The following is a 10,279-nucleotide window of genomic DNA, read 5'->3' as shown; positions in this document are numbered from 1 at the left end:
ATTTTACTCTCCTCTTAGCCATTAAGAGTTACTAACAGTAAATACTTTGATGAGTGGCAATGCTTTGATTTCTTGCCTCAGTGGGGAAGAACATGGGGCAGGAGCTGAAGTGAGCTCTGGTAAGCAGGCCCCAACTGAGGGGTGCAGCCCCCACTCAGGGCCAGCTGACTGTTGCCATGCAAGAGTATGAGACAAATCTAGACCTCCGCGTTTTCAAAGAAATCTTGAGATCAAAATTTTTATTGTAAAAATATGCCAATTTTAAATTAAACAAAATAAACATACCAGTCAAATTAAGGTTGCAAGATTAAGCAAACATAAGTACAGGACACTGTTAAATTTGAATTTCAGATAAACAATGAATGAGTAAAAATACATCCCAATTATTGCCTGAGACATAATAAAACATGATTTATTGTTTATCTAAAATCAAATTTAACTGGTGTCAAACAGAGCTTACACATGGATCACATTAGGTATGTGAGCTACCAGTTGGCGGCCTGTAGCATCGATCAGTGGTTCTGGACTATTCCTGAAGAGTGCCACTTTTTTGTTTTTTTGGGTTTTTTTGTATATTTTTTTATTGGAGTTCAGTTTGCCAACATATAGCATAATATCCAGTGCTCATCCTGTCAAGTGCCCCCCTCAGTGCCCGTCACCCAGTCACCCCAACCCCCCACCCACCTCCCCTTCCACTATCCCTTCTTCGTTTCCCAGACTTAGAAGTTTCTCAAGTTCTGTCACCCTCTCTGATATTTCCTACTCATTTTCTCTCCTTTACCCTATAATTCCTTTCACTATTTCTTATATTCCCCGTATGAATGAAACCATATAATGTTTGTCCTTCTCTGATTGACTTACTTTACTCAGCATAATACCCTCCAGTTCCATCCACGTTGAAGCAAATGGTGGGTATTTGTCGTTTCTAATGGCTGAGGAATATTCCATTATAAACATAGACCACATCTTCTTTATCCATTCATCTGTCAATGGACACCGAGCCTCGTTCCACAGTTTGGCTATTGTGGACATTGCTGCTATAAACATCGGGGTGCAGGTGTCCTGGTGTTTCATTGCATCTGTATCTTTGGGGTAAATCCCCAGCAGTGCAATTGCTGGGTCGTAGGGCAGGTCTATTTTTAACTCTTTGAGGAACCTCCACACACTTTTCCAGAGTGGGTGTACTATGTTTTCATAGCAAACAGCTCATGTCAACATGTTCATTATGATGAAATAAAAAACTCATAGATGATACAATCTATCTACGTGCAGTATTTTTTAAATCAACATAATGCCCTAATTATAAGATAAAGAAGAAATAAAAAGAAAATTATTTCAACAGTCAATTGCTTTGGCAGCACAATATTGACTGTCTGGCAGGACATTCGAGGGACATGTGGCTGCCCCAGGTACTGCAGGGTGTCTGGACCCTGATAATTAAATGCTTGCACTGCCTCACGATCTTCAAGATAACAAAAAGTACCCCCCACCCTGGTCACCTTTCCCAAATGCCCCCTAGGTGGGGTGCTGTTCCCAGTAATGAACACCAGTTACAGAAAGGATTGGTGTTGTGGAGGGGAGAGGCAGAAAATGGCCCTTGAGGCTGGGAGCACAGGTGGCTGCTTTTATCTAAGGGAGAAATGGCTGGGGAATCAACTGGAAGTTAGGTAGTAGGGAGGAAAGAAAGAGTCAAATGGAACCATTCAAATAGGGAATACAGGTGTAGGACTTTACTTCAGAATCAATCAATGAATTCCATTTATTGAGCTTGAGATTTCTATAGGAGATCTAAGAGTTACCATCTGCTTGGCTACGGAAGTGTGTGTGTGTGTGTGTGTGTGTGTGTGATATTCTGAGGTCTAAGGTGGACCCAGAAATTTGGGAATGAGCAGCATATCATCTACACACACAGAAGTCATGGGAATGGGTGAGATCCCTCACTGGGAGACTGCAGAGTAAGAGATGATATGGTCCACAGATAATAGCTCTGGAAAACACCAACTTTTATAAGATGCCAAGCCTCTATCATGGAGGGGTAAAGCAGTTTCCAGAAAGAAATTGGGGAATCTAGGAGAAAGTAGTATAATAAAAGGTATGACATAGAGAGATGTATGAGGCCAACTCTGCATAGACAACCTACAGAGAGGACAACAAGATAAGAGTTGAACAAATGTCCAATCAAAAGATCCCCGGTGGCCTGACTGCAGTTTCACCACTGTGCTAAGTGTGGAAGCCTGCTTAGGGTTGAGGAGGAAATGCAGATAAGGTGTGCAAGGTGTGCAGACCACTCTTTCCAGGGTCATGGCTATGAAGGAGTATGAGAGTCTATTCACCTATTTTCTTTTTAAGATTTTTTTAAAAATAATCTCAAAATCCAATGTGGGGCTTGAATTCACAACCCTGAGATCAAGAGTCATATGCTCCACCAACTGAGCCAGCCAGACATTCCAATCCTCTTCACCTTTAAGGTCCTCCTCATATGAGGTCTCTGAAGTTTCTCTTCCCATCTGTATTTCTCAGGCTGCTTTTGTGGGTAAGTATCAGAAAACTGAACTCAAACTGGCTTAAAAAGTAAAATCCAGTAGTGGCCTAAAGGATACTGAAAAAGGTTCAGCATGGACTTCAGGCATAGTTTGATCAGGGCTTTGGATCCAATTCTCTCAGTTCTTTCCCTTTGTGACTTTCCTATCTTATTTATTTATTTAAAAATATGTATTCAGTAGGGGTGCCTGCCTGGGTCAGTCGGTTGAGTGTCCACCTCTTGATTTCGGCTGAAGTTATGATCTCAAGGTCCTGTATGTATGCTCTCTCTGTCTCTCTACAATAAATAAATAGATTTTTAAAATAACTTTCTCTGTTTTTGTGATATGACAGTAAGCAAAACTAATTGAAGGTCCCTGCCCTTGTGGAACAGGCATTCAAATAGGAGAAGATACATATTTTTTAAAAGTGTATATATGTATGTATGTATGTATTTTATACTTATATATTTATATTTTATATACATAAATTTTACACATATATAAATCATCTATCATGTTAAATGATGACAAAGCCTATGGAGAAATAAAAACATAATGCAGGTGGAGGATGATTGGGAGTGCAGGAAGTGGTGGGTAGTAGTTTGTGTAGGTGATCAGGGAGCCTTCATCAAGAAAATGGCATTTGAGCAAAAGCCATGAAGATGTAAGAGAGACATGTGGATGGCTTGGGGAAGAGTGTTCCAGGCATAAGAAACAACCAGCACAAAGATCCTGAGCAGGAATATTCCCTGCATGTTTAAACAGAATCGGGAGGCCAAGATAGCTGAAGTGGAGTGAGTAAGGGATTAGCAGTTGAGTATTAGATCATGGAAGTAACAGAGGGCCAAGTCACATGGGCCACTATAAGGGCTTTTCATCGGCAGGGCTTTGAGTTAAAGAGTAAATGATCCAACTCAAGTTTAAGAGGATCTCTGTGGCTGCTGTGTTGAAAGTAGACTGTAGAGAAGTGAGGATGGAATCTAGGAAACCAGTTAGTAGACTCAAAAGAGTCTGTTGATCTTGGCAAGAAATAATATGGCAGGACCAGGGTGGTAGTAGGGGAAGTGATGAGACATGGTGAGATTCGGGAAAGAATCTGAATATAAAGCTAACAGGATTTCCTGACAGATAGGATGTGAGACATGATGGAAGAGTCAAGAATGTCTTCAAAATTTTTGGCTTAGCCGGTCTGGGGAGGAAGATCCAGTCTTAGGTTTCAGACATGTGGAATTTTAGAAGTCTATTGGACACCAGGTGAAGATGTCAAGTAAGCAGAGGGATCTGAATCTACATTTGGGAGAGAAGTCTAGACTGGCAAGATACATTTCAAAATTGTTGGCATACAGATAATACTTAAAGCCATACAACTGGATGAATCAGCAAGGAAGCCAAAGTAGGTAGAGAAGAGAAGACCAAATGGAACCACAGGGCCCTCAAAACCAAGAGGTCTGAGAGAAAAAGGGAAGGGCAAAGGAGACTTGTGATGGAAAGAAAATGGAAGGAAGGGTGGAATTTTCAAACAAAAGTCGTAAGTTTCCATCCGAGTGCATCAGTTTAGGTTCCTTGAACCAGTCCCTACAGCCAATGAAAATAAGAGTCTGGTTTTGAGCTAATCATCTGCCAGGAGTCTTGGAGTGGGTTGTACTTGTGAAGACTCATCCCTGGCACCAAAATGGGAAACAATCCCTTAGGGTCCCACCCAAAGGAAGAACTGAATATTTGGAAGCAGCCAATAAAGTGAGTCTATGACCTTTCCACACATTCTCCAGGAGGAATTGATCATTTGCTCTGATATAGTCTCAGATTCTTTCATTCATAGTGATAACTTCAGAGTTATTATACTGTTACACAGTTGGCTATCTTATTTACCAATTTCTCTCAGGTTGTTAGCTCCTTCAAGAGGAACCATGGGGTGTTCATCTTTGAACCCGAGGACCAAGCCCAAGTGAGTATGTGTTGAAGTGAGTTAACTGTGAACGCACAAAGGTATGTAAATTTTTGGTCTTTCCATGTCAGCTCCTGGGTGATCTGAAGCCTTAAAAGGAAAAAATTTAAAACTTTGAATAGCTTTATCTCTCTGTTACATAACCACATGGACCTTCACCTGGCTAATCTGCCTTTATGAAGCTATTTCTTAATGAATATAGCTGCAAGAACAAATACCTTTGAGACAAGGAACTCTAAAAGACATTTTTGGTAATTGAATACACACAGCTAATGGCTGAGAGTTCAAGTGGTTAAAAGACCTATAAATTCATTGTATATATCGTGTGTGTGTGTGTGTGTCTGTGTGTGTAAAGAGAGTTTATGAGAACTGATTAAAACTCAAATGATAATGTAGTTGGCCAAAGACAGTATAGTGCACCAAGAAAGTAAAATCCTTAGAAGGAAATCAAATGGATGGGCATATGCTCTCTGTGCAGTTATGATTTTTTTGGACATGATTTGTCCCATGGCATATCGGAATCTTTACAGTGAACTGTATTATTATGGAATTCTAATTAATTATATGTTTGGCCCCAGTAAAGCAACATAGACCTTCTCAAAACAGTATAAATATAAAAAAATTTTTTTCCGCCCAGTATTTGAGTGAAAAAAAAAAGAATGACAAAAAGTAAACACCCAAAATATTATAAAATATATTCATTCAATCTATCATGGACATTACACTTTTTTGGAAAGATTTTCCATTGTTACCTCCTCCCATAGACATATCAGTATATATTCATCTACATGGGTATTTTCAGAAATTTAAGCATTAATATAACTTCTTTAAATTCTAAAAGATTCCAAAGGTTTACTTGTTTGCTTGTTTGTTTTTAGAAGATAATGGGAGGATACTGAAACAGTCCCTTTGAATCTTGAAGGCATTTGATGCAACAAAATATTTGATTCTTATCAATAAATTGTCAGTATTTAAAATTTCCTTTTGAAGGCAAATTCTTTAGTTCTTATGAAAAGCATTGATCATACGGATTAAGACAAAGAAGTGCTAGTCACTGCTACGGAATCTATCAGCTCAACCTGTACGGGGTGCTCGGCAACTCTTGGATTATTGAGCAAGTTACTAATTTTGTTAGGCTAGACTCTTCACAGTGAAATAAAAAAGAGGGCGCATCTGAAAAACCAGATAGTGTAATGAGTAAGACATTTGGTAAATAAGAGCAATTAAAAATCAAAAACAGCTCACATCTGAAAAAACAGATAATAGAGCAGGTAAGACATTCGGTCAATAGAACCAAATAATTGTGTTGCAAACCTCAACCTGAATCAGCTACCCAGCGTGCAACTCTACGTCAAATGGTTCTTTTCCCCCCTTTACTAGGTCTATCTAGATTCTTGAAAAATGGAGGTAAACTCCAAAGGTCACAAAGAAGTTGCCTGGCAGTGTTCTCCTGACTGGGGTGAAACTAGAAATGCAGTGAGATGAGCAGGTATGTGTACCTTTGGGTTTGTGTTAGAGGGCAGTGGACCTCCCCTCAGCAGCTCTGAGATGAGGGGCCCCATAAAGTAGAGAGGAGCTGGCCAGGAGTTTAAATGGAGAGAGGGCAAGTCGGGTGCAATGGGAAGGCTTGCGTTCTCCCACACAGCACTCTTCCTCTCCATTTGGTGGTGGAGATGGGGGCTCTGTTGTTATGTCGTTATTCTCTGTTCACTTGCAGGGCTATCAGATCTCTTCCTTTTTGCCCTTGAAAATGGCATTAAATAATTCTGTGTGCGTGCATTTGAGAAAGCCAGGGCAATATCCTATTAATCCGCTGAGCCACTTCAACAACTTAAAAATGATCAGAGCACGGTTGATGACCGCGTTGGTCAGCCTGCGAGAGCTTTACAGAAGGCCATTCCATTTAAGGGATCTTCCCTTCTGTGGTCCCCCAGACCTCCTCTGCCCAACAGCTCGGCGGCCTCCCCATGGCCCATTGTAGCCATCCTTCCAGGACGCAGGGGTCAGTTTTGGGGGAGATCGTTGCCTTCTCCCTCCAGGGAGCAACTTCTCTTCGCAAGGATTCTTTTTCCCAGCAAGCAAAGATGACCTGGAAATTTGATAGTGCCAGAGTTACAAACTATACTTTCTCAAGAGAGAAATATTACCTTATAGAAACTAGCTTTTATCCTGCTGAGAAACTGTACTGTGCTCTGGGGATTGTCTCTTATTAGAGCCGTGAGAGCGGAGGAAAGCATGTAGAGCTATCTTCCACAAAAAGGCTGCTGGAATCGTGGATGACCCTGAAAAGAAACTGCAGTGTTACTTGGGAGGAGGTAGGGAAAGACAAAAATGTCAACGTAAGCCAGTACATTCCCAGTGCAGATTGAGCTTGAATACTCTGAAACACACCAGGAGGAAAGTTCGCAAGGTTTCGAAACTCCCGGGTGATGGTGGAGCTCTTGGCTAACTTCCCCGAGCATTAGTCGGCATTATAAATGTCTTTTGAGCCCATGAAGTCCCATAAGAACAAAAAAACGGTTATGGGGATTTTTAGTATTTAATCTGCAGGGGAACTGAAGCCTTTATTTGCCATTTCTCAATGAAAACAAACTTTTATCATATAGAATACGTTGGGGAAGATTGAGAAATCATTTTATAACAAAAAAGGTTTTCAATCAGTTAAATATCATTCATTGAGCACTGATGGTGCTCCGGGCATGGAGACGGGATGGGATTGTGTCATGACTACAAGCCCAGGCCCTACTCTCAGGGCACTAACACTCTAGCAGGCAGGACAGGTACAGAGCGAGTGTGATGAGCCCGTCATACCCAACAACTGTCAGCTTAGCATTTACAGTCTCCTCACTCAAAGGTAACTAAGTACATCCCTTTGTAGGATTTAGTACAGTAGAGAGAATGCATCCCTTAAAATACTCATGGTGCCTTTTTCCCTACAAAACTGCCTTTTGGATAGGCAGGTAGTTGGATGACTTATATTTCTTCTCAGGGAACCGGAAAGCCTCAACCATTCTTATATAATAAATACCTTACAGTGAAGTTAGGTTGTGTCTCAAGAAGCTGTTGTTTTCCTTTTTGGCTTTTCAGACATATTTATTCCCACATCTTCTCCAAATCTGTTTTTTTCTTTAAGTTTTATTTACTTGGGGATCCCTGGGTGGCGCAGTGGTTTGGCGCCTGCCTTTGGCCCAGGGCGCGATCCTGGAGACCCGGGATCGAATCCCACATCGGGCTCCCGGTGCATGGAGCCTGCTTCTCCCTCTGCCTGTGTCTCTGCCTTATTCTCTCTCTGTGTGTGTGTGTGACTATCACAAATAAATAAAAATTTAAAAAAAAAGTTTTATTTACTTAAGTAATCTCCACACCCAACATGGGGCTCAAACTCACAACCCCAAGACCAAGAGTCACATGTTCATCTGACTGAGCCAACTAGGTGCCCATCCAAATCTGTTTTTACTCTGATTTCCTTTGTCTTTTTTGAAAAATATGTGTAATGGTGCAGGCAAAATTAGGAATTCCCAAATATCTCATTGTGCCAGTCAGAGGTATAAGATCTACATTTCTAAATAATGATAAATGTCCACGTTGGCAAACCCTGGCAATGTCTACTTACACCAAAACTATGAGCAGAAACATTTTTTCTTCAGGTGAAAGTCTGAATTTTAGAATTTTATTTTCAATTTTAATTACAGATATTTTCAAATATACACAAAAGTGGTGAGGACAGTCTACAAACTCCAGCATACTCAGCATTTCATCAATTTTATTTCACCAATATAGCTTTCTCCACCACACGTAGACACTTTTTTTTTCCCTTCCTGGAGTGTTTGTTTATATATGTGTAAGTAATCCCTACACTCAATGTGGGCTCAAACTTACAACCTCGAGATCAAGAGTCACATGTTCTACCGACTGCCAGGCACCCATGTTCTGGAGTATTTAAAATCAAATTTCAGACACTATGTAATGTCACTCACACACACTTAAGTACTCACATCTAACAGATAAAGATACTTTAAATGTCACATACCGCTCTTCCCCCAAGCGGCCTGAGGTGACCTCCGGAGATGGTTCGCTACTCGCTGGACCCAGAAAACCCTACAAAATCATGCAAGTCGAGAGGTTCAAATCTTCGTGTTCACTTTAAGAACACACGTGAAACTGCCCAGGCCATCAAGGGTATGCATATTCGAAAAGCCACCAAGTATCTGAAAGATGTCACTTTGCAGAAGCAGTGTGTGCCATTCCGTCGCTACAATGGTGGAGTTGGCTAAACAGTGGGGCTGGACACAGGGTCGGTGGCCCAAGAAGAGTGCTGAATTTTTACTGCACATGCTTAAAAATGCGGAGAGTAATGCTGAACTTAAGGGTTTAGATGTAGATTCTCTGGTCATTGAGCACATCCAGGTGAATAAAGCCCCCAAGATGCGACGTAGAACCTACAGGGCTCATGGCCGGATTAATCCATACATGAGCTCTCCCTGCTACATTGAGATGATTCTTACTGAAAAAGAGCAGATTGTTCCTAAACCAGAAGAGGAGGTTGCACAGAAGAAAAAGATATCCCAGAAGAAACTGAAGAAACAAAAACTTATGGCCCGGGAGTAAATTCTGCATAGAATAAATGCAAATAAAATAAATAAATAAATAAATAAATGTCACATACCATTTCTACAACTAACAAAATTAACAAAAATTCTTTGGAATCAGGTCACACAACCCATAGTCAAGTTCCCCTGACTAATCTAAAAAATGACTTTTGGGGTGCCTGAGTGGTTCAGTGGTTGAGCATCTGCCTTTGGCTCAGGTCACGATCCCGGGGTCCTGGGATGGAGTCCTGCATCGGGCTCCCTGCAAGGAGCCTGCTTCTGCCTCTGCCTATATCTCTGCCTGTCTCTGTGTCGCTCATGAATAAATAATAAATAAATAAAATCTTTTTAAAAATAAATAAATAAAAATTAAAAATGACTTTTTATCATTTGTTCAGATCAGGATCGAAAAATGACCATACAGCAGCATACTTTGTTGTTCTATTTCTCAATTTTCTTTTCATCTATGATTCATCCCTTCCCCTTTTATTCTTACCATTAGATTTGAAAGAACGAAGTCATTGAATTTGTTGATTTTCTCACATTCTGGATTTGGCTCTTAACTTCTCCTGGGATTGTTCAGTTTATTCTTCTAGCCTCCTGTTGGTTCCATAAATGTGTAAATCTATAAACTCAATTAGAATTAGGTTCATCCTTTCCTCCCTCCTTCTTTCTTTCCTCCTTCCTTCCTTCTTTCCCTCCTTCCTTCTTCCCTTCCTTCTTCCTTCCTTCCTTCTTTCCTTCTTCCCTTCTTTCCCTCCTTCCTTCTTCCCTTCCTTCCTCCTTCTTTCCTCCTTCCTTCCCTCCTGAGGTGGGACTTAATTCCGGGTCTCCAGGATCAGGCCCTGGGCTGAAGGCGGCGCTAAACCGCTGAGCTAGCCGGGCTGCCCCCCAATGTATGTTCTTATAATTATTTTCATCTTTTATATTCATGATTATGAGCCTATTCTTAATCTTACATATTTCTCTCTATATCATTTTTTTCTATTCCAGTAACAATTTACTGATTTTATTACATCATTTTTTCATAACATCATTTTTTTTTCCTTTTTCTATTTTTGTTTTTCTATTTTATCAGTTTTATACTTTGTCTTTTTAAATCCCTACTGCATACTTCCTTTGATTTATTTTGTTTTTATTTTACTAATTATTTAGATGAATATGTTAATTTCCTAGGGCTGCTATAACAAAATACCATACAGTGAGTGGCTTAACCAGCAGAA

The 10,279-nt window shown here is 40.4% G+C and overlaps 1 pseudogene across 1 annotated transcript; it reads left to right on the top strand.

Annotated features, from left to right (window-relative positions):
- Positions 1 to 8,502: 8,502 nt before the first annotated feature.
- LOC100855559 lies at positions 8,503 to 9,097 on the top strand (annotated as a pseudogene). The gene has a single exon (XR_005363307.1). The product of XR_005363307.1 is annotated as a 60S ribosomal protein L17-like (transcript).
- Positions 9,098 to 10,279: the final 1,182 nt, after the last annotated feature.

The sequence above is a fragment of the Canis lupus genome, chromosome 8, assembly GCF_011100685.1.
Source record: "Canis lupus familiaris isolate Mischka breed German Shepherd chromosome 8, alternate assembly UU_Cfam_GSD_1.0, whole genome shotgun sequence".
Classification (NCBI taxonomy): domain Eukaryota; kingdom Metazoa; phylum Chordata; class Mammalia; order Carnivora; family Canidae; genus Canis; species Canis lupus.
Note: the sequence above shows the minus strand (reverse complement) of the source record. Positions and strands in the feature narration are given on the sequence as shown.